This window comes from Talpa europaea (genome assembly GCF_964194135.1).
Source record: "Talpa europaea genome assembly, chromosome: 15".
In the NCBI taxonomy this organism is placed as follows: domain Eukaryota; kingdom Metazoa; phylum Chordata; class Mammalia; order Eulipotyphla; family Talpidae; genus Talpa; species Talpa europaea.
Window position 1 is genome coordinate 40,235,900 of NC_140083.1, and position 26,220 is coordinate 40,262,119.

Here is a 26,220-nt window from a genome sequence, read left to right on the forward strand (position 1 = left end):
GGCAAGACAGGAGAGGTCTGCTGCACCATGTGAGTCACCTTCCTGGCTGGGGATAGAACTCCTGCTATAGTAGTTGCAGATAGCTTCATAGTGGTGATGCTTAACTCTTTGCACCACAAGGGAGGCCCAAAGGTCTTATCTTTTAATAGAGCATGACTAATTTACTTTAATAGCTGATGAGTAATTTTTTCCATACTTTTCATTATTGTATCCTCCACACTCAGCACAGAAGAGGTTCTAAATGCTAGTTTACTGATTGAATAATTACTATATTGAGTTGGAAGTTGGTAGGGTTGTCTCTTAGCTCTACAAATTTCTAACTCCGTTGGTTTTCTTCATTTCTCACTGAAAAATAGAACAGGTAGTAGGAAGCAAAAACAGCTTGTCTTGATGTCAATCTCTTACAGACTGCGAACCTTTCAGGCAGTTGCAAATATGGAGGCAAATTACCTTCCATCTACCATCCTGGAAAACAACCCAGGAAGAGGGCAGTAGCAAGCTCCTTGGTGCCAGATGTACCGTTCTGTGAAAGCTCTCAGGGGCACAGACTAGAAAGTAAGGGAGTCAAGGAAATAGGCTGAAGGAAAGAGGAGAAGAGACACACATTATCTTCATACTTTTCAGAAGTCAGGAGATTTAATTAAAACGCACCTATCTTTTGTAATTCTCTGAAAAATAGCTGAGGTTAAAAACCCTAGAGTCCTTTGGTCTATTATTCCCTGGAGACTGATACCAAGGAATATAAAGGAAGTTGCCCCAGGGGATGTGAGGAGGACAAGATGGATTCTGACAGACCCCTTTGGTGCTGAATGCTAGGAACATTCTTCCCAGAAAGCTGCACATTAACAACATGTTTTGTTGTTAATATTTTCAAGAAATTCAAAAACTCCCTTTCAGGCAAACCCCAAATTAAGTTAAGAAGCCCCACTCTAAATGCTGAGAAGGTCTTCTCTCTTGTGTTCCACATCATCCTGCTGTTCCTGAAGGGCAACTTTCAGTTCCAGGCCCTGGAGAGCTGGTATAAGCCCACCTCTCTCCCCACCTGCTGTCCAGGCAGTGACAGGCCTCCAGAGATCAAGGAGGCTCTCCTGTGGCCCTTCTCCTCACCTTCTTCCACTCACTCCGCAAAGTTCCCCAGAAGACTTTTCCCTGTGAGCTTCATTCCAGCCTTCCCCAGGGACCCTGCCAGAAATCAACAGCACACTTCAGTAATGCTACACCTAGCTCACTTCTGTTTATTTAAAATCACCTGGAGACCATTTCTGAAGGGCCGTACACTGTAAACATGGCAGCCACCACCCTTCTGGAACAGGAAGTGTGCACAGGTAAACACCTGGCTCTCCAAGGGATTCTGGTAAACCCAGAGCTTTACACAGGAGGGACATGATGTGTTGGGGTCTCTCTGGGGGACTTCTGATGGTCCCAGCTGACAGAGAAGTCCCCCTTTCATCCCTGGAAAAGGAAAGATACATAGATACATCTAGTTTCTGAGTTTTGATGCCTCCATGCATGATAAATGCCAAAAAGCAGGATAACTGGATTATACGGAATTTCTATTTTTAATTTTTTGAGAAACTCTCCATGCCATTACCATATGGCTGCATCTGTTTACATCCCCACCAACAGTGAACAGGGTTCTCTTCTCTCCACACCTTCTCCAATGTGAGTGTCTTATCTTATAATAGTCATTCTCACAGCTGTGAGATGATGCCTTAATGTTTTGATTTATATTTCTCTAATAACAAGAGATGATGAGCATCTTTTCATGTGCCTACTGGCCATCTGAATGTCTTCTATGGAAACATGTCTGCTCAGATCCTGTTATTTTTTAAATTAGTTCGTTTGATTTTTTTTTTTAAAAAATCAAAATTATTGAATTTCATAAACTCTTTGTATATTTTGGATATAACCCCATTTTGAACATACAATGTCCAGTGTGCAAATATCCTCTCCCATTCAATATGATGTCTTTTTGTTTTGATGCACATTTCTTCCACTGTGGGGAAAACTTTTTTAGTTTAATGTACTCCCACTTGTTTATTTTTGCTTTTGCTTCTTTTGCCGTTGGAGCCCAAGTTCCCAAACACATCTCTGATGCTGATAACCAGGAGCACATAGGCTGTGTTTTCCTCTGTGTATTTTGTGGTTTCAGGATTTGTAACCAAGTCTTTAATCCATTTTGAGTTAATTATTGTACATGGCAGTAGATAGTAGTCTTCTTTTAGTGCTTTGCACCAAAAAGAATGAAATACCTTGAAATAAATTTAACCTGGTGTTTGCAGGTAGAAAAGACGTGCAAGTGGCTCCTGGAAGAGCAAAAGACTTCATTGATTACAAAAGTCGGAAGCAGGATCAAAACAAGGGTGGTGGTCCAAAGCAGTGATAGTGAAGGCAAAGATAAACAGCTGGGACTACATCAAATTAAAGAGCTTCTGCACAGCAAAAGAGACAATAACAAAAACAAAGAGAAACCCCACCAACTGGGAGAACATTTTTGCACACAACACTAATGATAAAGGACTGATCACAAAAATCTGCAAAGAGCTGATGAGACTCAACAACAACAAAGAAAATAATCCAGTCAAAAAATGGGCAGAAGAGCTAAAAAGAAACTTCTCTGAAGAGGAAATGCAAATGGCCAACAGGCATATGAAAAAATGTTCAACATCACTTGTCATCAGGGAAATGCAAATCAAAACTACCATGAGATACCATCTTACACCAGTGAGAATGGCACATATTAAAAAAACTAGCAACAACAAATGTTGGCGAGGGTGTGGAGAAAAAGGAACTCTCCTGCACTGTTGGTGGGAGTGCAAAATGGTCCAACCACTATGGAGAGCTGTGTGGAGATTTCTGGACCTACTAAACATAGAGCTTCCATATGATCCAGCAATTCCACTCCTAGGTATTTACCCAAAGGACACAGAAACATCAATTCCAAAGAGCACCTGCACCCCTATGTTTATAGCAGCACTATTTACAATAGCTAAGTTTTGGAAACAATCCAAATGCCCAAAAATAGATGACTGGATCAAGAAGATGTGGTACATATATACCATGGAATATTACTCAGCATTCAAAAAAGATAAACACATGCAATTTGCAGCAACAGGGATGGTGCTGGAAGGGATCATGCTCAGTGAAATAAGCCAGAAAGAAAAAGAAAAATACCGGATGGTCTCACTCATAGCAGGAATCTAGAAAACTTAAATAAGGGACCAGGAAAATGAATAACTATAAGAAAGTGAAAATCAAAATCAACAAAAAACTATGAACCAGAGACACTCTATGGAGGGTGGTGGGCGGGGAGGGGAGGAATTGGGGTCAAAATAAGGATGTTGCAATTGTACTGGGAATATAAAAATAAAATTTATTTAAAAAAATAAAAAACAAGGGTGGTGGGACTTTTGGGGGGACTATAACCAAGATGAAAATGCATGCATTATACAAAAATGAAAAATGATTTTAAAAATATATAAAATAAAAAAAGAGAGAATGACATCATGAAAATCATGTTTTCCTAAAATTAATAATATGACAAGATAATCTGAAATTGCAGCTGGGAGATAATGGAAACAAGTCAACCAATTCAATATGAGACAAATAGCTCTCATACAATAGGGCAATGGCTATTAGAATAATAAAGAAGTCAAAACCAACCCCCCCCCCCATAAAAAAAAAAGTCCTCTTAAGAAGTCTCTGTGATGTCATTCTTGGATCCGCACACTCCAGGAACCTGGCCCCTTCTTTGTCATCTGCCCAATGACACATGCTTGGCGGGCTGTCTAGATGGTGACCCAGGAGGTCCCCACATCCCTCACTTTCTCTGGGTGGCTGAGAGCAAATGTGTTGCTGGCCACATTCATGTTCTCTGTAAAAGCAAACGTCTGAGACTAGCCTACATTTAAATGGAATACTTCACCCTAAAAACCCTGGGTTCACCCTAAAAACCCTGGGTTCACCCTTAGACTCTAACCTGCTCACACCAGAAACATCAGAATGCTGACTAGTAACTCCAAATTTATAAAAGAATTGTTTTGGCTGGAATGGTAGAGAGTCATTTATTTGTTTAAAAATTATTTTTTACTGAAGTATCATTGCATTATAATATGTATGTTTCAGGTGTGCACCTTAAAAATCAACATGTGATCTATACATTAAGTTCTCCTCTAGAGTTTAATTCTGTCCTTCACCATACAATTAATACCCCTGCCCTCTGGTAGCCACTAATTTGGTCTTATGGTCTAAAATTTATTTTGTTTAATTTGTTTGTTCCTTTTGTTTCTCTATGCACCACATATGAGTGAAATCACAGTGTTTATCTTTCTCCATCTGACTTATTTCAATAAGCAAAACCCCCCTCTGGGTCCATCCATATCATTGCAAATGGCAGGATTTCACCTTTTTCATGGCTGAATGGATTCTGTGTCAGGCATCCTGCCTCTTCTTACCACTCATCTCTCCACAGGCGCTTTGTTTTGGCTCTTGCATGTTGTGAATAGTGCAGCAATGAAACCTTGGTGGGGGGGCGTGTATCTCTTCAAATTTGTGTTTTTGTATTTTTCAGGTCCATACCCAGAAGTGGCATCATTGGATCATAAAGAATTTCTATTTTTAAGTTTTTAAGGACTCTGCTTGCTTCTTTCAATGGTGGCTGCTCTAGTTTCATTCCCACCCAGTGTCCAGGGCCCCTTTTCTGCACACCCTTACCAGCACTTGTGTCTTGGTTTGTGGATAGTAGTCTTTCCCGTGGGTGAGAGGTGCTGTCTCACTGTGGCTTGATTCACATTTCCTTGATGATTAGGGATGGCGTCTTCACACGTGCCTGTTGCCCATTTGTGTCTCTGAGGCCCTCGATTGTGGTTTTGTGAAACTGCTGAAAATCAATCGCACAACTTTGTCTTCCTGTGACTAGCTGAGTGACAGCTGAATGCCCAGCCCCCAGGGTGTCTCCTGTTAAAATGAAGATGTTGAATTGGGAAAGAATGGGGTCCTATAGGTTGGTATGGGCAAATGTGTGGAAACTGTGATGAAATTAGGGACATTGAACTCCAGAATTCTGATGAGACTTCTTGACTGCCGGTAAGAGCTCTCCCCAGCCCCAGTAGAAGTGGCCCTCCCACCTCCGTGCAGGGGGGTAGCCTTGCACTGCTCAGGAAATGAGAAAGGCCTCCTTTGAGGCAGCTGCCATGTATGTTACTTCACTGCATCTGCCACCAAAGCCCCCAGAATCCTCTACCACAGTCCACAGGAGCCCCTTCCCTCTTTGCTCTCACTCCCTCCTACTCTGGTAGCCTCAGTTCTCAGTCAGATTCTATTGGTGTAGTTGTAACTGGAAGTCCAGAATTTGGGCCACCAGTCACTACCAAATGCCAATAAAGCAGAGATGGGAATGGAGTCTTTAAGGTGGGCTTTAACCACATAGCTGGCAATCTGGAAGATGGAGGTTAACACCCTAAAAAAGCTACCTTCACATTTCATGTCCAGCTGGCATTTCATAGCAAGTTCAGCAAAGACAGTGGTTCTTTGCTAGCCTTCATGCTGCCAGGACCTGTGATGTCCAGCCCAGGGCTCCTCATCGCCCTCCTGGACGCCTGGCCTCATGCGTCCCCATGTGCTGAGGCTGGTGTGCAGATGGCACTGCTCCTGCACTCTTCCAGATGCGTCCTTGGGCTGGAAAACTCACTCAGAATAGATAGGCCATAAGCAATGTGTGTGTGTAGATGCTTTACCACGAATAATGTCCTACCCCATCTAGTCCCGCGCCCCCAACCCCTATCACTTTGCTTTTATTTCTCTATAGTCCACATGTGAGTGAAATCACCCAATATCTGTCTTCCTCCTCTTGGCTTATTTCATTCAGCGTCATCCCCTCCAGCACTGTCCATGTTGTCAAAAATGGCGGGAGTTCTTTATAGCTGAGTAGGATTCCATTGTTTTAATGAAGAAAATCTGGTGTTGAGTTGTGACCACATCAGCGGGAGTCAGTTCCAGATGTGGCATGGGCTTATTTCGGACCTTTCTCTGCTCAGTGCTCAGTGTGGCTGCAAGGAGCTCTGGGTTATTGTGTCTTGGAGGAACAAGACATATTTAGGCCCATGCTTATTAGCATCAGGCTAGAGTGTGTTTTTTGAAATAAAAGTCAAAATGACTGTGACAACCTAGAAAAACAATGACAACATGGCTAATGTTCACTTTTCTCTCTGCCATGTTTCTCAGTGGAATTCATGGCATCGCTTTGCTGGTCAAGGAGCAGTTTCCTCTCTGAAAGGCCGGCAGGGTGTTTATAGCCATATACCTGCAGCCCAGACCAGCGGCATTTCAGTTGAAGCTAGTCTCGCTAATTCGTAATGGTTGACAGTACTCAGTAAGTCAGAGTCCACTCTGCATTAGATATATGGGGAAATGCTTATCATATTCCAATATAGAAGAGGGTTGATCTTTCAGCTACATTGTCAATTTTGCTTTCTTTCAGGTGTGTGCAGAGAAAGGCGTGACTGATTAAGCACTGCCACTTGTCGAAGGACTCTCTCACCACCCTTGGGCGCAGTGAAGTCGGTCCAACTCTGGACTGTGTGGAGTCTGGTTACTGGAGGGCAAGGAAGGCTTCCTGAGAAGTTTGTTTCCTTTGGAAAGACCCCACAGCTTCTCAGGAGAGAATTCATCAGAATTCTGGAGTTCAATGTCCCTAAGAGGTGTGCACACACTCACTCTTAATTTTAAAATCTCCCTTCACAGCAGTGTTCCATGTTCTTTGTCACTGGGGGAGGTGCAGGAAGGGAATGTCCAAGATTTGTGGTTTATGTGGACCACAATCTTTTTTTGTTTTGTTTTGATTTTTACTTCCCTTTTTTTTTATTTTTACATCATTTTTCATTTTTGCACAATGAATGCATTTTCATCTTGGTTATAGTCCCCATACAATTCCCACCATCCTTGTTTTGATCCTACTCCCTTCTCCCCACCCCCATAGTGTGTCTCTGGTTTATAGTTGCTTGTTGATTTTGATTTTTACTTTATTATAATTAGTCTTTTTCCTGGTCCCTTATTTCTGTTTTCTAAATTCCTGCTATGAGTGAGACCATCCGGTATTTTTCTTTTTCTTTCGGGCTTATTTTGCTGAGCATGATCCCTTCCAGCTCCATCCATGTTGCTGCCAATTGCATGAGTTTCTTTTTTGATAGCTGAGTAATATCCCATTGTGTATATGTACCACATCTTCTTCTTTTTTTAATTATTATTTTTTATTTTAACATTTATCTTTTTTTTCATTTTTTTAGACAATATTTTCTTCCCCCCACCCCCTCAGATTGAGTCCCCATAGAATTTCCTTCCCCACGGCACCCATGCACCATCACCACAGTCCCCTGTGCTCCTCCCTCCCTCTCTCTCATCCCTCTCCCTCCTCCTCCCCTGCAGTATGTCTCTGGTTTGTAATTGTCTGTTTTTGCTTTGTTGTGTTTTGTACTGTTATTATTATTTTTTTTACACTGATGTCTTATTTGGTTCCCCTATATTCCTCTTATAAGTGAAATGATCTGATTCCTCTTATAAGTGAAATGATCTGATATTTTTCTTTTTCCTTCTGGCTTATTTCACTGAGCATAATTCCTTCTAGCTTCATTGCTGTGAATGGCATGAGTTTATCTTTTTTGATTGCTGAATAATATTCCATTGTGTATATATACCACATCTTCTTGATCCAGTCATCTATTTTTGAGCATTTGGGTTGTTTCCAGGTTTTACCTATTGTAAATAGTGCTGCAATAAACATAGGTGTACAGGTGCTCTTTGAATCACAGTTTTTGTGTCCTTTGGGTAGATCCCTGGTAGTGGAATTGTCGGGTCGTATGGTATCTCCATTTTTAGTAGACTGAGGAACCTCCAGACAGCTTTCCATAGTGGTTGGACCAGTTTGCACTCCCCCCAGCAATGTAGGAGAGTTCCTTTTTCTCCACATCCTCGCCAATGTTTGTTGTTGCTTGTTTTCTTGATATGTGCCATTCTTACTGGTGTAAGGTGGTATCTCAGTGTGGTTTTGATTTGCATTTCCCTGATTATCAGGGGTGTTGAACATTTTTTCATATGCCTGTTGGCCATTTGCATTTCCTCTTTGGAGAAATGTCTTTTGAGTTCTTCAGCCCATTTCTTGACTGGATTGTTTATTTTGTTTATGTTGAGCTGTATGAGTGTACCACATCTTCTTGATCCAGTCATCTATTTTTGGGCATTTGGGTTGTTTCCATAGCTTACCTACTGTAAATAGTGCCACTATAAACATAGGGGTGCAGGTGCTCTTTGGAATTAATGTTTCTGTGTCCTTGGGTAAATACCTAGGAGTGTAATTGCTGGATCATATGGAAGCTTCATCGTTAGCAGTTTGAGGAATCTCCACACAGCTCTCCATAGTGGTTGGACCATTTTGCACTCCTACCATCAGTGCAGGAGAGTTCCTTTTTTCTCCACATCCTCACCAACATTTGTTGTTGCTAGTTTTTTTAGTTTGTGTCATTCTCACTGGTGTAAGATGGTATATCATTGTAGCTTTGATTTGCATTTCCCTGATTACAAGTGATGTTGAACATTTTTTCATATGCTTCATTCTTTTGCATGTAGTGACTTAGTTTTCCCAGCACCATTTATTGAACAAACTTTCTTTGCTCCATACATATTCTTTGCTCCTTTGTCAGAGATTAGTTGACCATAAATCTGTGGGTTTATTTCTGGGTTTTCTGTTCAGTTCCATTGGTCTATATGTCTGTTCTTGTTCTAATACCATGCACTTTTGATTATTATGGCTTTGTAGTATAGTTTGCAGGATAAAGTATTCTTGGTTGGCATTTGTTGTCTTGGAGTCTGTTGACTATGTCCCTCCACTCTCTCCTTGCCCATAGTGTTTCTTTGGAGAAGTCTGATGTCAGCTTGATTGGTTTTCCTTTGTATGTTATCTGTTTCTTTCCTCTTGTCGGCTTCATTATTTTTTCCTTGTCTTGGAATCTTGGAAGCTTTACTCTTATATGTCTTGCTGTATTTTTCCTTTCATCATGGAAGTTTGGTGTTCTTCTTGCTTCTTGTATGTCTATTTTCAGCTCCTTCTTCATTCTTCTGGTAAGTTCTCTTCTATTATCTCCTTGAATATTTTCTAAGTTCCTAGATCTCGTTCCTCTCCTTTTGGGATTCCTATAACTCGTATATTTCCTTTCCTCATGGAGTCAGATAGTTTCCGAAGTCTTTCTTCATTCTTTTTTCTTCATACTTCTTTTTCCTTTTCTATTTTGGTTCTGTTTATTTCTGTGTCTTCGAGAGTGCTTATTCATTCTTCATCTATTCTGCTTTCATTGCTTTTCCCAGAGTTCTTCAGCTCCTCCAATAATCCTTTGATTTCCTGCATTTCTTTTACTTCCCTCTTTAGGGATTCAGTTTCATTCTTCTGATCTTTGATTATTTTTTCCATATCATTTTTGACTTCTTTCAGTTTTTTAATCATGGCAATTTTAAATTCTCTATCAGGAAGGCTCAGAAGTTCTTCCAAGTCACTGTTGTTGCAGTCTGGTTGTTGATTTTCTTTTGTGGTATGTCCTTTCCCTGAGGACTTTCTTGGTTGCTTGTAGTTTTTCCTTCTCCCGCTGCTTTTTTTCTGATTTGTCCTATGCGTTGGGACACTGTGTCACTGGTACTGGCTGGCATCTCTTTGGTGAGCTCCTTCTGGGTTGTCAGAAGCTCTGACTGTGGGGACAGCCCTTTCTCAGTCCACACAGTTTTGGTGAGGTCCAGATGCAAAGCTCCCTGTCTTAAAGATGGTGCTTCTGGGAGGCACTTCACTGTGCCCTTGGTCTGCCCCAGCTGTGACTGGATCCCCTTTTGGGCACCAACTGGTGGCCAGTTGCAGTGCTTGGCTTGTGTGGGGTTTCAGCTCACCTCTGACTGTGGGGACAGCCCTTTCTCCATTCCGCAAAGTTTTGGTGAGGTCCAGACAGGAAGCTCCCTGTCTTAAATATGGCCCGTCTCATGCCTGGTTTTTGATTACTCAGTGAGGGTCATTCACTGCAGTGATGGGGAGGGGAGCACCTCAACACGGGGCTCTTGTTCAAGCTGGGTGCTGTGTCTGCCCTGTGTTCACCTGGTACTGTGCCTGCAGCTGTTTGGATCCCGCGCCCTGAATTCTGTGCTCCAGGTCTCAGTTCCAGGGCTATCAGATCCAAAACGCTGGCTGTCACCCTGTTCAGTGCCCACTGTTATGGCCTGTCCCATGCCCTGGATCCTGAGCCTGGCTCTGTTCCAAAATGGGATCTTGCTCCAGGACTTGTTTCCCTTCTTCCCTTTGTTTGCTGGCCCACTCTCTCTCAGAGCCTGAGGGTGATTTTGGGATCATTTGTTTCCAACACTGTCAGGAAGTTGGTGATTTTATTCTGGTCACTGAGTGGTGCCAGAGATTTTTCCTAGTGTCCTTCCAGAACTGCGTATTTTCCCCATGGGTCTCCAGGGAACAGAGTGGGTGTGGTGTGGAGTGCCTCAACAGCGTGGGGGAGCTGTGTCTGCCCTGTGGCCCACTGTCGTGGGGATCCCTGGCCCCAAATTTCGCACCCTGGTTCTCAGTTTTGAGGCCCTCAGATCTGGGACATGGGCGGTAGCCCAGTTCAGTGTCCGCAGAAATGGCGCCTTTTGCACCCCACTCCCATGCCTGGGCACCTGGTTTTTGATTACTCAGTGAGGGTCATTCACCTCAGTGATGGTTCCCGTGCGACTCCCCACAAACCTTGGTCGAGGGCGTGGGGACCTGGGCAGCTTTGGATCTTGCTTTTCGAGTGCATGTGTGCTTTTCCACACAAGCTTACTGGCTGGCCTTGGGCTATTTGTCGGTCTCTGTGAAGTCCTTTTCTCCCTCCAATGGTGCCCGGAGCCGCTCGCTCACCTCTGTGGTGATTCCCACATGGTTCTCCACAGTTCCCGTTCACAGGGTGCTGTGCCTACAGTAGATCCTTTCCACTCACAGTCCTGCTTGATCTGTAGTTTTTTTTTTTTTTTCTTTCTCCTTTCTGTTGGTAGGAGTGAGCTGGCTTTGTGGGTGGGGAGGGTAGCAGTGTTCTGAGCCTTCCTCTCTTCTTGTCCTCTTTTATGGCTACTTTCCTTTTTGGGCAGTTTGCCAGAGTCACCGTGTATCTTCCGTGCCCTGGTTCTCCCGGGACCTGCTGCTTTTCCTCCCTATTAACTTTTTTTTTTTTTTATGGGAGGGCTTACTTGCAGTGTTTCCCTGCCACCATGTTGATCCATCTCTCTCTGGATCACAATCTTTTTTTTTTTTTTTAAGATTTATTTATTTATTTATACAAGCACTGGGTACAGTCAGAAGTGCGGGAGGGTGAGAGAATTCACCAGCACCAGAGCGGGGAACAGAACAGGCAGAGTGATGAAATACACTACTGAGGGGAGCAGCGGGTGGCAGGAGAGGTCTGCGCTCCATGTGGGACCCTTGCCCGGTGGCCGGGGATCGAACCGGTGCTGCAGAGGCTGTGGGCAGCTTCACAACCCAGTGCTCAACCACTGTGCCACCGGGGAGGTCCTGGACCACAATCTGAACAGTTCCAATGAGTTAAGTGGTACCTATGTTTCCCAGAGGTCTTCTCCATGTGAAAGTGACAGAACCTTCTAGGCACGTGTGGCTGTCATGTGAACCCAGTACCTAGAGACAACAGGAGAGCAATTTGAGAGATTTGCCTGCAAAAGAGCTGGGAACATAGATGCTCTTCCAGGATCCTGCCCAGGCCTCTTCTCTGTCAGTCCTAGAGGGTTTGGACAGACTGTGTGCTGTTAGCTTAACTGAGGGTGACACTAGATGCCATTTCAGTGGCAGCTGCTGTCATGGTGGGAGGGAAATTCCCCAGAGTGGGAATCTGAAGAGTGGAGCTCCAGTCTGGCCAGAGAGGAGAACTCGAGTATGGGTGACAGATGCTGAGGTTACCTTTGCATGCTGGGTGAGGCGGTGCAGACTGCACTTAGAACTGGGGCTCCAGCCCAGCAGGGACTCCTCCTGTCAGTCCATCTGAGCTGGCCCACCGGCCTCCATGTCCCCCAGGGCTCCAGCCTGTGGGCTCAGAGGCTGAGTCTCCTGAAAGGAATGCTTGTTACAGATAAGAAGGGAAGGGTGAGACCCTGGACTCAGTGCCCTAAAGACAGATTTGGGATAAGGAGGCTGGGACCAAAGTGACATAGGGGCTGCTGGTGAGGATGTGGTTCCCAGGTCAGTGTTATTACAGCCGTCGGTTAAACTAACTGCAGAGCCCCATCCAAGCCCATAGCCTGTGGGATACTTCACAATTTAAAATGTTTAGGATCTAAAGGGAGAGAAGGAGAGGGGGCAGAGCAACATGGCGGCGAGGAGACGCTGCGAGTAAGATCTCCCATTAAAAAAAGTTAATAGGGAGGAAAAGCGGCAGGTCCCAGTGAGAACTGGGACACGGAAGATAAACGGGTGACTCCAGCAAACTGCCTGGAGAAGAAAGTTGCCATAAAAGAGGACCAGAAGGGAGGGAAGCGCAGAACCCTGCTCCCCTCCCCCGCCCACAAAGTCGGCACTCTCCGACCGGCAGAGAGGAGGAAGACAACAAACCAAAACGGCCAACAAGAACAACGGACGCAGCAAGTGGGACTGTGAGTGGAAAGGAACTATTTCAGCCACCACACCCCGTGAACGGGAGCTGTGGAGAACCCTGCAGGATCCGCCGCAGAGGTGAGCTCCAGGCGCCATTAAAGAGAGCCCCGCCCCCCAGGAGGAGACCAGCACCAGCACACAGCCCCGGCCCGGTAAGCTTGCGCGGAAAGCGGTGCTGCGCTGAAAAAGCAGACGCGGATCCGGATCGGATCGCAGCTGCCCAGGTCCCTGCGCCTGCGACCTAGGCTTGCGGGGAGACGCGCGGAGGCCCTCCCTGAGTGAGCAGGAACCAGGCGCCCAGGCAGGGGAGCGGGATTCAAAAGGTGCCATTCCCGCGCCACTGATCTGGGCTACAGCCCGCGTCCTGGAACTGAGGGCTTTGGAACTGAGACCGGGGGCACGAAATTAGGGGTGTGGGTTCCCCACGACGGTGGGGCACAAGGCAGACACAGCACCCCAAAGCCGTTGAGGTGTACCCTACCATCCCCGCTCTGCTCCCTGTCCCACGGGGTGGAAAATCAGCTCCCCAAGGGCTCTAGGAGAGATCTCTGGCGCCACCTAGCGACTTGAAGCCAGCACAGGCTCCTGAAGGAGCTAGTGGCCAGCTGGGGAGTTAGCCCACACCCGGCCCCTTCCGAACAAGTAGTCTGAGCCCACAGGGAGAGCGAGCACCCACAGCCAGGGCAGACCAGGCGCGCAGAAGAGTGTGCCTGACACCGTACACGCAGGGAGTGTGTCCCACATCACCATTTTAGAACAGGGACATTTCTTCAGTAAAGACTACCTGCAGAAGGCTTCCTCAGGAGCCAGAGGTGAGCAGGGGAAGTTCGCCCACGCCAGATCCCCTCTGGCCTGCAGTCCAAGCCCAGAGGGGGAGCAGGAACCCACCGCCGGGGCAGACCAGGCGCACAGGGGAGTGTCTCCCCACATCGGCATTTTAGAACAGGGACCTTTCTCCAGTAAAGACTGCTTGAAACTGACAGATGACTCCTGGAGGAACCAGAGGGGAACAGAGAAGCCCACCCAAGATGCCGGCCAGTCCCAACAACACACTGTCCCAACACATACGGCAAATTAGAAAACAGACAGCAGGGAGGAGAAGAACCACACGCAACCTAGCAACTCTCCAGAGAAAAAGCACACCACAAAAAAAAACCAGCCCCCAGATTGCAACGACAATAACTTGGAAGAATTTCTGAGCCTTCCAGAAAGAGAATTTAAAATTGCCGTGATTAAAAAACTGACAGAAGTCATAAAGGAAAACAATGATAAGGGAAAAATAATCAACGATCAGAAGAATGCAATTCAGTCCCTAGAGAGGGAAAACAATGGTCAGAAGAAAGAAATTGAGTCCCTAAAGAGGGAAGTAAAAGAAATGCAGGAGATCAAAGAATTAATGGAAGAACTAAAGAATTCTGGGAAAAGCAATGAAAGCAGAATAGATGAAATGGAAGAACGAATAAGTAATCTTGAAGACACAGAAATAAAACGAACCAAAACAGAAAAGGAAAGAGAAGTACGAAGGAAAAAGAACGAAGAAAGACTTCGGGAACTATCTGACTCCATGAGGAAAGGAAATATAAGAGTTATAGGAATACCAGAAGGAGAGGAGAGAGGTGTAGGAACAGAGAAAATATTCAAAGAGATAATTGAAGAGAACTTCCCAAATGTGAAGAAGGAGCTGAAAATTGATATACAAGAAGCAAGAAGAACACCAAACTTCCACGACGAAAGGAAAAATACAGCAAGACACATAATAGTAAAGCTCCCAAGAATCCAGGACAAGGAAAAAATAATGAAGCTGGCAAGAGGGAAGAAACAGATAACATTCAAAGGAAAACCAATCAGGCTGACATCAGACTTCTCCGAAGAAACACTACGGGCAAGGAGAGAGTGGAGGGACATAGTCAACAGACTCCAAGAAAACAGATGCCAACCAAGAATACTCTATCCCGCAAAGCTCTCCTTCCTCTTTGAAGAAAGAATATAGACCTTCCCAGACAAACAGAAACTCCGGAATTTCATTGCAACTAAACCCCCACTCCAAAAAATACTACAAGGAGTCCTAAAGCCAAAACCTCAGAGGGACGAATAACAATGAAAGAAGGCCAAAAAAAAAAAAAGTTATTAAAAGAATAAATAAAATCAAAGGAAAGACAAACACAATGGCAAATACAGATGTTAACATATCAATATTAACTCTAAATATAAATGGACTAAACTCTTCAATAAAAAGACACAGAGTTGCAGCCTGGATTAAGAAACAAAACCCAACCTTTTGCTGTCTCCAGGAAACACATTTAGCTACAAAAGATAAAAATAGGCTCAAAGTTAAAGGATGGAAAACAATCCTACAAGCAAATGGACCAAAAAAGAAAGCAGGAACAGCTATACTTATATCAGATAAAACAGATTTCAAACTCAAAAAGATAAAAAGAGACCCCAATGGTCACTACATTATGATCAAGGGGACAATACTTCAAGAAGAAATAACACTCATTAACATATACTCACCAAACGAAGGAGCACCAAAATATATCAGACAACTGTTGTCCTCTCTGAAAACAGACATCAGAGAAAACACATACGTAGTGGGAGACTTCAACACACCACTATCAACAATGGATAGATCAACAAGACAAAAAATAAGTAAAGAAACCAAAGCTCTAAATAAGGACCTAGAGCAATTGGGCTTAACAGACATCTATAGAACACTAAACCCCAAAAAAATGGAGTACACATTTTTCTCAAGCGCACACGGATCATTCTCCAGGATCGATCACATACTGGGGCACAAGACAAACATCAACAGATACACCAAGATTGAAATCATATCAACCATCTTTTCTGACCATGAAGGCATCAAACTAGAAATAAACCATAAAAAGAAGGCAAGGAACTTTCCTACCTCATGGAGATTAAAAACCACACTACTGGAAGACCACTGGACTAATGAGGAGATCAAAGAAGAAATTAAAAAATTTTTTGAATTGAACGACAAGGAGGACACCAATATCCTAAATGTATGGGATGCAGCAAAAGCAGTAATAAGAGGAAAATATATAGCAATAGAAGCTCACATCAAGAAACAAGAAAGAACTCAAAGAAACAACCTAATCTCGAAGCTCAAAGATCTAGAAAAAGAACAACAAAAAAACCCCAAAACCAGTAGAAGAAAAGAAATAATAAAAACCAAAGCAGAAATAAATGAAATTGAAACTAAAAAAACAATCCAAAAGATCAATGAAACCAAGAGCTGGTTCTTTGAAAAAATCAATAAAATAGACAAACCCCTAGCCAGGCTCACAAAGGAAAAAAGGGAGAAAGCACAAATAAACAGGATCATCAATGAAAGAGGAGAAATCACAACGGACACAGCAGAAATCAAAAGAATAATCAGTAACTACTATGAACAGTTATATGGAAACAAGTTTAACAATCTAGAGGAGATGGACAAATTCCTACAACTCTACAATCACCCAAAGCTAGATAAAGAAGAAATAGAACACCTAAACAGACCAATTACAAGCAGCGAAATTGAAATGGTAATCAAAAACCTCCCCAAAAACAAAAGCCCAGGACCTGATGGATTTACAAATGAATTCTACCAAACATTCAGAGACGAATTAGTACGTATCCTTCACAAACTCTTCCAAAAAATTGAGAAGGAAGGGACAATACCAAACACGTTTTATGAAGCCAACATTATACTAATACCAAAACCGAACAAGGACAACACAAAAAAGGAAAACTACAGTCCAATCTCCCTAATGAACACTGATGCAAAAATCCTCAATAAAATTTTAGCCATCAGAATCCAACAATGTATCCATAAGATAATTCACCACGACCAAGTAGGATTCATTCCAGGGTCACAAGGATGGTTTAACATCCGAAAATCAATCAACGTTATCCAACACATCAACAAAAAGAAATATAAAAACCATATGATAATATCAATAGATGCTGAGAAAGCTTTCGACAATGTGCAACACCCATTCATGATAAAAGTCCTTGAAATTCTTGGGATACAAGGAACATACCTCAACATCATAAAGGCCATCTATGATAAGCCAACAGCCAGTATCATTCTCAATGGTGAAAACCTGAAAGCAATTCCATTAAGATCTGGAACAAGACAAGGATGTCCACTCTCACCACTGCTTTTCAATATAATACTGGAAGTCCTAGCCAGGGCAATAAGACAAGAGAAAGACATCCAAGGAATCCAAATAGGAAAAGAAGAAGTCAAACTATCACTATTTGCAGACGATATGATATTATACATAGAGAACCCCAAAAACTCCACAGAAAAGCTAATTCAACTCATCAATCAGTTCAGTAAAGTGGCAGGATATAAAATCAACACGCAAAAGTCAGTAGCCTTCCTATACACAAACAATAAATCTGAAGAAGAAGAAATCAAAAAAACCATCCCTTTTGTTATTGAAACAAAAAAAATCAAATATTTGGGAATAAATCTAACAAAAGAGGTAAAGGACCTATACAAAGAAAACTATAAAACACTGTTAAAAGAAATAGAAGAAGACACAAAGAAATGGAGAGACATCCCCTGCTCGTGGATTGGAAGAATAAACATTATTAAAATGGCCATCCTTCCAAAAGCAATATACAGATTCAATGCTATTCCAATCAAAATTTCAATGTCATTCTTCAAAGAAATAGAACAATTATTGATGAAATTCATATGGAATCACAAAAAACCCCGAATAGCCAAAGCTCTACTGAAAAAAAAAGAAGGGAATGGAGGCATTACACTCCCAGACTTCAAACTATACTACAAAGCCATAATCATCAAAACTGCATGGTATTGGAACAAGAACAGACATACAGACCAATGGAATCGAATAGAAAATCCAGAAATAAACCCACAGATTTATGGTCAACTAATCTTTGACAAAGGAGCAAAGACTATGCATTGGAGCAAAGAAAGTTTGTTCAATAAATGGTGCTGGGAAAACTGGGTCGCTACATGCAAAAGAATGAAGCTTGACCACTACCTCACACCATACACAAAAATCAACTCAAAATGGATTAAAGAACTAGACATAAGACCTGAAACCATAAAATATATAGAAGGAAATATAGGCGAAACACTACATGATTTGCACATCAAAGACATCTTTACAGACACATCACCCAAAGCAGTGATAGTGAAGGCAAAGATAAACAGCTGGGACTACATCAAATTAAAGAGCTTCTGCACAGCAAAAGAGACAATAACAAAAACAAAGAGAAACCCCACCAACTGGGAGAACTTGTTTGCACCCAGCACTAATGATAAAGGACTGATCACAAAAATCTGCAAAGAGCTGATGAGACTCAACAACAACAAAGAAAATAACCCAGTCAAAAAATGGGCAGAAGAGCTAAAAAGAAACTTCTCTAAAGAGGAAATGCAAATGGCCAACAGGCATATGAAAAAATGTTCAACATCACTTGTCATCAGGGAAATGCAAATCAAAACTACCATGAGATACCATCTCACACCAGTGAGAATGGCACATATTAAAAAAACTAGCAACAGCAAATGCTGGCGAGGTTGTGGAGAAAAAGGAACTCTCCTGCACTGTTGGTGGGAATGCAAACTGGTCCAACCACTATGGAGAGCTGTGTGGAGATTTCTTGACCTACTAAACATAGAGCTTCCATATGATCCAGCAATTCCACTCCTAGGTATTTACCCAAAGGACACAGAAACATCAATTCCAAAGAGCACCTGCACCCCTATGTTTATAGCAGCACTGTTTACAATAGCTAAGCTTTGGAAACAACCCAAATGCCCAAAAATAGATGACTGGATCAAGAAGATGTGGTCCATATATACCATGGAATATTACTCAGCATTCAAAAAAGATAAACACATGCAATTTGCAGCAACATGGATGGCGCTGGAAGGGATCATGCTCAGCGAAATAAGCCAAAAAGAAAAAGAAAAATACCGGATGGTCTCACTCATAGCAGGAATCTAGAAAACTTAAATAAGGGACCAGGAAAATGAATAACTATAAGAAAGTGAAAATCAAAATCAACAAAAAACTATGAACCAGAGACACTTTTAGGGGGGCGGGGGCGGGAGGGGAGGGATTGGGGTCAGAATGGGGGGGGGCTGCAATTGTATGGGGAATATAACAATAAAATTTATAAAAAAAAATAAAATGTTTAGAACTGTGTCGATTCTGCCTCCCATTCATTGCTGTGTTTTGTATTCATGTCCTGGATAGTCCTTACCTCTTCCAAATGTTAAATAACCACAGAATTAAGACAACCTATCTGGATACCTAAAGAAAATAATGATGACATAATTTCCTCTAATGGAATGTTGGTAAAATAATGGATCATATTTGAAGCAACATTTTTCTTTTAGGGTTTAAAAGTCACAGCCTTTAACTTATCTGGGCAGGTGACAGGATGACTTAAGGAATTCCCTGTGTCGGGATGACATAATGAAGACAGTCTCTGACCTCTGAGAGAGGAGGTGCTGCTGTCTTTCCCCACCCAGCAGGGGAGGAAGCTGTTGGCATGGAGGGGTGCAGTCCCCCTACCTTGGGGCAGGGCTGGGAGCCTTTTGAAAGCCCAGCTCAAGAAGGTAAGGAAAGAGGGTGAATCAGTTTTACTTCCTCCTTTTACTAGGTTTTGACTGTCTCAGTCCCAGGAGTGTGGGATTTTTCACTGTGATTTGTGGGTACCTGGGACTCTAGCCCTCCCCACCCCCAAGTCTCGCTGGGAGTGGTGGCTGAGCCACACATCACAAGCGCTTCAGTGAGGCAGGCTTGGGCTGGTCCTGCCAGTGATTCTGAGTGGCCATCATGATGGGCTCGAGAACAGAGACCCTCCTTCAGTGCTTCCATATTGAATATGCCCCCCAAAATTCTCATAAATTAAGATTCAAAGTATTCTCCCAACATGTGCAGTTTTAACTTGATTTGGAGGAAAGGAAGACACACTTTGCTTCATACATCATGGACGAGGAGAGGCCTGCTGTTAGCTGCAGCCTTCCTCCCCGCTTTATCACAGCTGTGGCTGTTTCTCATCTACCAGCAGCACTCCCCGTGGGAGCGGAGCCCGTGAGCACTAATTAGGGGACTGAGGGGAGAAGGTCGGCAGGAAGCTGTAAAGCAAGTGCAAGTCCAAATGCAATTTTTATTTGGAATAATTGGGGGTTGCTTATAGACTGATGGGTGTGATCCACAGTAGCAGACGCTAGACAGTCCATAGTCTGTTTCCTGTCAGCACGACAATGAAATGTGGAGGCAGAGGCCTGCTTAACCCCAGCTTTACCCCGAAGACTTATAATTGGCTGTAGGCCAGAGACAAAGGCACAGTCAGTCCCAGGTCTACCTAGCGCTGCTCCTAACCTGCCATCTTAGGTCTGGATCCCACTTCTGCTCGGGGCCCAGATCTTGGTCCCAAAGCAAAACCATGTTGGACCCTGTCTTCTGGGGTACAGATGGTGGGAAGCCAGTGGGGTGTTTCCCAGCCAGAGCCAGGGGTCACCAGGCAGAAACTAGGTGCACTGTACAGACCCTCATGTAGTCTTGGGGCCTGGGGCACCTGTGGACACTGAGGTCTCCCTAGAGAGATGTCTGGTGGTGCTGGCTCACCTCCCAGCCTGTTTCCTGGCACTTTCTGATGGGTCCTGGGAAGTGAGTTTCAGGTGGCGATTTTCTGTCTTAGTAGATGTGTGAGTGTTTGCTATGTTGCATCTCCTTTTGCTAACGTCACGCGTGACCCTCGTCATTCTGCCTCAGCCCTGCATTTTATCAGTGAATGGTTCCCTCCCTTTCTAGGTCCTTAGTGGGGATGTCAGGCTGTAAGCAGGCCTGATGCCAGCCCCCCGGACTCGCAGCTGGCTCCCCTGCAACTACAGGGAGCACTTGTCCCTGGGTGCCCCGCATGTCCTGCCATTATCCCAGCCCGTTTTAGCATGCTTTATGTTTACTCACAACATGTCTTGGGAAGTAACTATTAATGTCTATCCAAGCAGCTCCTGTTTGGGGGCTGCAGGAACCGGTGGTTGTAGGTCACACAGCATGACCTGCACATGTGGGGCTCTCCCCAGCGCCTCTGACCTGGCATGCAATCCTCTGCTGTCCCAAGGACAGAAGAAGGTCCGTGCCACCTGGCTACCACCCTTGGCTCTGCATGCCTTTCTACGTCACCTCGTGCCTGGAGGCGCCTCTCCTGCTCACGGAAGCTCTGCTTTGCACGTTCCTGGCTAGTGGTCCAGGATGGCATGTGGATTCGGCAGGTGACTGGCCGGCCATTGCTGGCATGCGTGGAGTTTTGGGCAGGCCCAGAAGCTCAGGGATTACTTGCAGGGTTTAGTTGCCTGCATTCACTCATTCTCAGTGAAAACAGGGCTCTAAACATGTGACTTTTGTCAAAGGAAATAACCCATTTGACAAGGCTGGGTTTCTTCTCATCTTCCTGGGTGGCCTGGTGCAGACCTCGTGCCCCAGAGCAGCCTCCTTCCCACCTTGCCTGCATCTGCTGTGTGCTTTCCTCTGAGGTGACCACAGGAAGCACTTTCTACTAACATACTTAAAAACTTTGTTTAAAGAAAGCTGAATTAAAATGATAGGTTTCATAGATAGCATAAAATGTGCATTTGGACAAAAACTGAAAGAAAAAAGAAAAGCTTGATTATAAGCCTGGGTGAATTGTTCTTCATTTGGAATAATTTTTGTTATTATAAAAAAATTATTCATGCAGTATACTTCTGTATTCCACTTCAGGATAGTTTCTTCTGAGCTATGAAAATCAGGTGTGTTTAAAATCTTTTGGGGACTGTTTTGAGTGTCCTGAGCGCAGGGTTCATGGGATCCAAGAAGCTTAGACTTCCTGAGCAAACAGGGTATGTTCAGGGGTCCACAGAAGAGTGGGCACCCCTTCTGGTGACTTGAATGGAGAACTCTCCTCTGATGAGGTCACTGCCTATACCCCAGCCTTCTATCACAGGTGGGGGGGGGTGGGAGGAAGGTGACACTGCATTAGGACAGGGGTGAGGCCCCTTAACTGCTTTGTAACATGAACACCAAGTTCTCAATGCCATGGAAGAAATGATTCTCTTAGCTCACTTGTGTTTCACCATAATTCTTATTTATTAAAGTCGAGTGAAACAAAAGGCAATATGTCTTCACTTTACATTCCAGGTTCAGATGTTATCCAACCCCTGTCAGTATAGTTGACTGTGATGGAGGCCAGTTAAATGTGGAGGGCTTGCCTCTGGTCTTCTTTCACTTTGGGATCTACAGAACCCACTGTTACACACACGCTTGATAAATATTTGTTGGAGACACAAGCAGTTGTGTTTTTCTGCTCAAAAACAAGCACCCACTGCTATGGACAGAATTGTGTGCCCCCAAATTCTGGGGACATACAGTAGGGGATGTAATCTCCTCTAAGCGGCAGCTAAGATCTTGCTGGTGAAAACACCTCTCAGCAGGGACGTGGGGGACACGTAGGATTGGCCAAGGCAGAGAAGGGCTTAACATGTTCGAGGGGAGCAGTGTGCTGGCGCGCACGGAGTGGGAAAGCTGGGCTGGCGGGGCGGGGGACACAAGTGCTTTGTGTTAGAATCTGAACTTGGAGGGCCTCCCTGGTGGTACAAGGGGTTAAGCACAGCACTGTGAAGCAATCCGCAGCCTCTGCAGCATAAGTTTGATTGCTGGGCGACCAAGGAGCTACCCACATGACACAGCAGACCTCTCCTTTCTTGCCCGCTGCTCCCCTCAGCAGTGTATTTCAGTCAGTCTGCCTGTTTTGTTCCCCACTCTGTCTCTGGTGAATCCACTTACCCCCCCAGCACCTCTGGCCTGTACCCCAGTTCTTGAATGCATAAATAAATAATCTTTTTAAAAAACCCAAAATAACATTTTGGAAAAAAAAAAAAACCATGAATCCAGACTTGAAACGGAGAGCTGCCATGGAGGCCTATGGTTCTGGTAGCAAGAAAGGGCTTCTGAGTATCGCCCCCTCAGATGGCAGCGGCTCCCCAAGCACCTGTGACACGGTGCGGGACCGAGTCAGTGACTGGTCAGAGAGTCCAAAGGGGGAGTCCACAGTCAGTTGTTGGGAACAACGAAAGACAATTAATTTACGATATCCACCTTATGAATGCCTTCATTCGTGAAATTCTGATTAGTATTTCCCGGTCTCTAAGAAAATAATCCTTGTTCTTATGGGTGTTTGTTCTGAGATGAAATCCTGAGACCTGTGAAGTGTGAGGACAGCCTTCTGCCATGATGCTGTTCTTAACCAAAAAGAATTTCACTTGTAATGTTATTCATCTGATACTTTTCACTGACAGTGCTTTATTTTTTAAAGTTCATGGTTACCACATAGAATATTCGCTTGTATAAAGGCCAAGAAATTGATTAAAAATAGTCAGTGATAAATATCTATGAATTTTAAGGGCAACATTTAGATTGAAAATTCCATCTGTTTAGCATTTATAGTAAGTGAATAAATCTAGTACCGCAAATTTTAAGGCAGTTGTGGGGAGACCAAGGCAAGTGTGATCATTAATCAAATTGTAAAAGGAGACACCAGCAGAGAAAGAATTAAAATGAAACGCACTGAACTGAAAGAGCACATATTGATCCAATCCCAGATCAAGGAATGTCTGTGTTTCTGAACTCGGTCCTGATGCAGACTGGATAGTAGTGCTAGAGAAACACTGTAACTCCCTTCTTGTAATAAACAGGTTAGGGAGTGAGGTGGTGTGGTGGTGTGTTTTATGTGTTGAATTGTTCTCAGATTAAAGACTGTAACATAGTGGGGGTTAAACAGAAATGCAGGCTGAGAACCCATCTCAGATTTGATTCTAACAAAGCTTCCACCTAGATCACATCAAATATGAAGATGAAATGTAGACGGTGACCTGACATTATTGGAACGATCGACACTAGAGAAATGGATGATTTAAAGACGTTTATCACCTATGAGTTATACGTTTGATGGAATATTTTTCTTTCAAGTTACTTTTGAGGCTAGGAAGTCTTTCTAGTTACAAAGTCAGTTGTTTGAAAACATCACCAGTGTAGAAAGGCTGGGAACAGTGGGAGCAAGCTATTGTGACAGTGTTCCTGTTGAGATTCCAGACAGTTATGGTGTGGGAGGAGGCACCCCAGCTGGCTGTGTCCTCTTGGCTTTGTTCTCCGTGCCCCATCAGGCTGCACAGCGCCCCCCATGGAAGGCGCCTTGGCGGGGCCTTCCTCTGTCCCTCCCTATGTTAGCACGTTTTTTGCCCATGGCTGGAACAATTTTGTTAGACAGGTCTTAGTGAGCTCCTTCTCAGTGGGTCTTCAGAGGCTCCCTTTATTTTGCTGCATTAGCCTGATGCCTCCCAAAAGCCAGTTTTTGCCTATTGTAAAGGAGCCGAGTTCTGTAGAAATTCCTCTATCAACTATTTACCCAGGACAAAGCACCAGTAGCTCAGAGTTCCGGAAGGCTGCTTCTCCATCCGGGGCCTGGGTGCCAGGAGCAGTGGGGTAAGGGACTGCATCCTGGTTGGAGATGAGATGCTTCACTCAGGGTCTTAGCCGCGCAGGTGGCATGAAATCAATGGCTTTGTGATCAGTTCAGGAGGCATGTACCCTCCTCACACCTTCCAGAAACCTCTTGTCCCTCAGTTGTCTCTGAGTCCTTCTGTTAGCGGGCGAGGTGAGGGGCACCCTAGAACCCCCAAATCTGCCTGCTCTAAATAGGCTCTTCCATCTGCTGCATCAAGACAAAACATACTCTAGTGCATATGACTTTTAATGGAAAGGAACTTTAATACAACTAGTGTGCAATGTAGAGAACAGAAGGGAAAGAATAGATAAAATGGTTTCCCTATCAAGCACCTGAAGTCACCCATCCCCTTGTGGGTAAATGTCCAGCCAAACAGGGTTGGCCTAATGCAGGACCACTGAGGCCTGAAAGCCTGTCACAGCAGCTTCTGGTGGGGACCCATAGGAAAGGGGCAGAAGAGGTCAGACAAGTCTGGAAGGAAAAGAGCAAAATTCAAGTCAAGATAAAGGCTGCCATTGTCAGCCTCCCCACGGGTCTCTCTCCCACATATGTTTCAACCAAGAGCAAGTGCAGCGTCTTCACATGTCTCTCTGCTCCACGTGCCTCCTCCAGGTCTCCTTCTGGCTCCCCATCCTGCTTCCTTCCTTCCCCAGTCTCCCCTCATCTTCTCCTCATTGCTCAGCTCCACCCTTCCTTGGGTGGGACAGGGAACATGGACCCTTCCCTTTTTCTGGGGGCACCCTAATATAGTTCACCTTCACATCCCATTTGAATAGCCACTTCTTCGACTCTTTGTGGTACTGGAAAGCTTTTAAAAATTCATTTCCCCTATTTCTAAAAGGAATGGAACAATAGCACTTGCTCTAAGTATTGTTGTAAGTCACAAATGGTTCACAGTTTGTGAAGAGTTTAGTTTAGCGCCTGGTACCTAGTAAGCAATCCTTGAAAGTTTGCTGCCAGCATTGCTGCTGTGTCTTCCCTGATGAATCTACAGCATTTGATTAAATCACTGAAGAGAACCACCTCCTTGTAGAGCTTCATCAGTATTTCTTGGGTGTATTTAACGATGTAAGCCCCTGGGTGGGGCAGGTGATTGTCCTGTCTCCATGGAAAGTGCCCCTTTGTCTAGCCCTTTTGCACATCGGTGTGTGTTTTATCTCCATGAAACATAAGCTAAACATAAGCTTTAGCCTAGGCCTCTCTTCTGGAGGCCGGCCCTGGGCTTGGCCACGGAAATGCTTTGGGATGCTTCCTGGACAAGGCAGGCTGCGTGGATTCAGTGACTACACCATTTCAGTTCCTATGTGACATATAGTGGAAGAGATTAAAGCAAACTAAATGAGGAATATTTTATTTAATAACCCCTTTACCAGGTATGCTTTCTAAAGTAGGTCTAATACTTCCTAATGACCTAATACCCGGAGAACTCCCTGGGAGGAAGTGAGGCACATGAGGGGCAGAGCCTGTGTGGTTAGGACACCTGTGGGCCTACTCAGGTGTGCACTTGCAGATACACTCACTGGTTTATTGGGCCCGAGGGAGAATCCTGCTCTCTCTCTTCTTGGCCCCCACAGCCCTGGTGATATGGGCCAGCAAGAGAGAGTACAGACGCCATTCTGCTGTGGCGTCTAGCTCTTCATGTCTGCAGGATCAATGATTTAATCAGGCTTTTTATGCCACCAGCCTCTGTGGTTATCACCTGAGGGCTTCCTTGATGGTATTGATTCAGAGGTGCTTGGGAGTGTGGGCGCGGGGCATGGGTGCTCATTGTGGACACCTGGAGTACAGGTGCACACACATGTGTAAGTGTGCACACCTGAGCATGGAGGCCAGGAATATAAGGGTGGCCTCACTCAGAGATGGGGCTGCAGCAGGATGACTGCAAGAGGACAAGTGACTACAGAAGAGGCAAGACTTTGGGAGAACACCAGAGAGAGCTCAGAGAAAGCATAAAGATTTGTGGGGTCTGTGAGGCTCAGTTGCCTGCCTACCTCCCAGCCCCCTCTGCCTGGCCCGTGCCTGCATCCCTG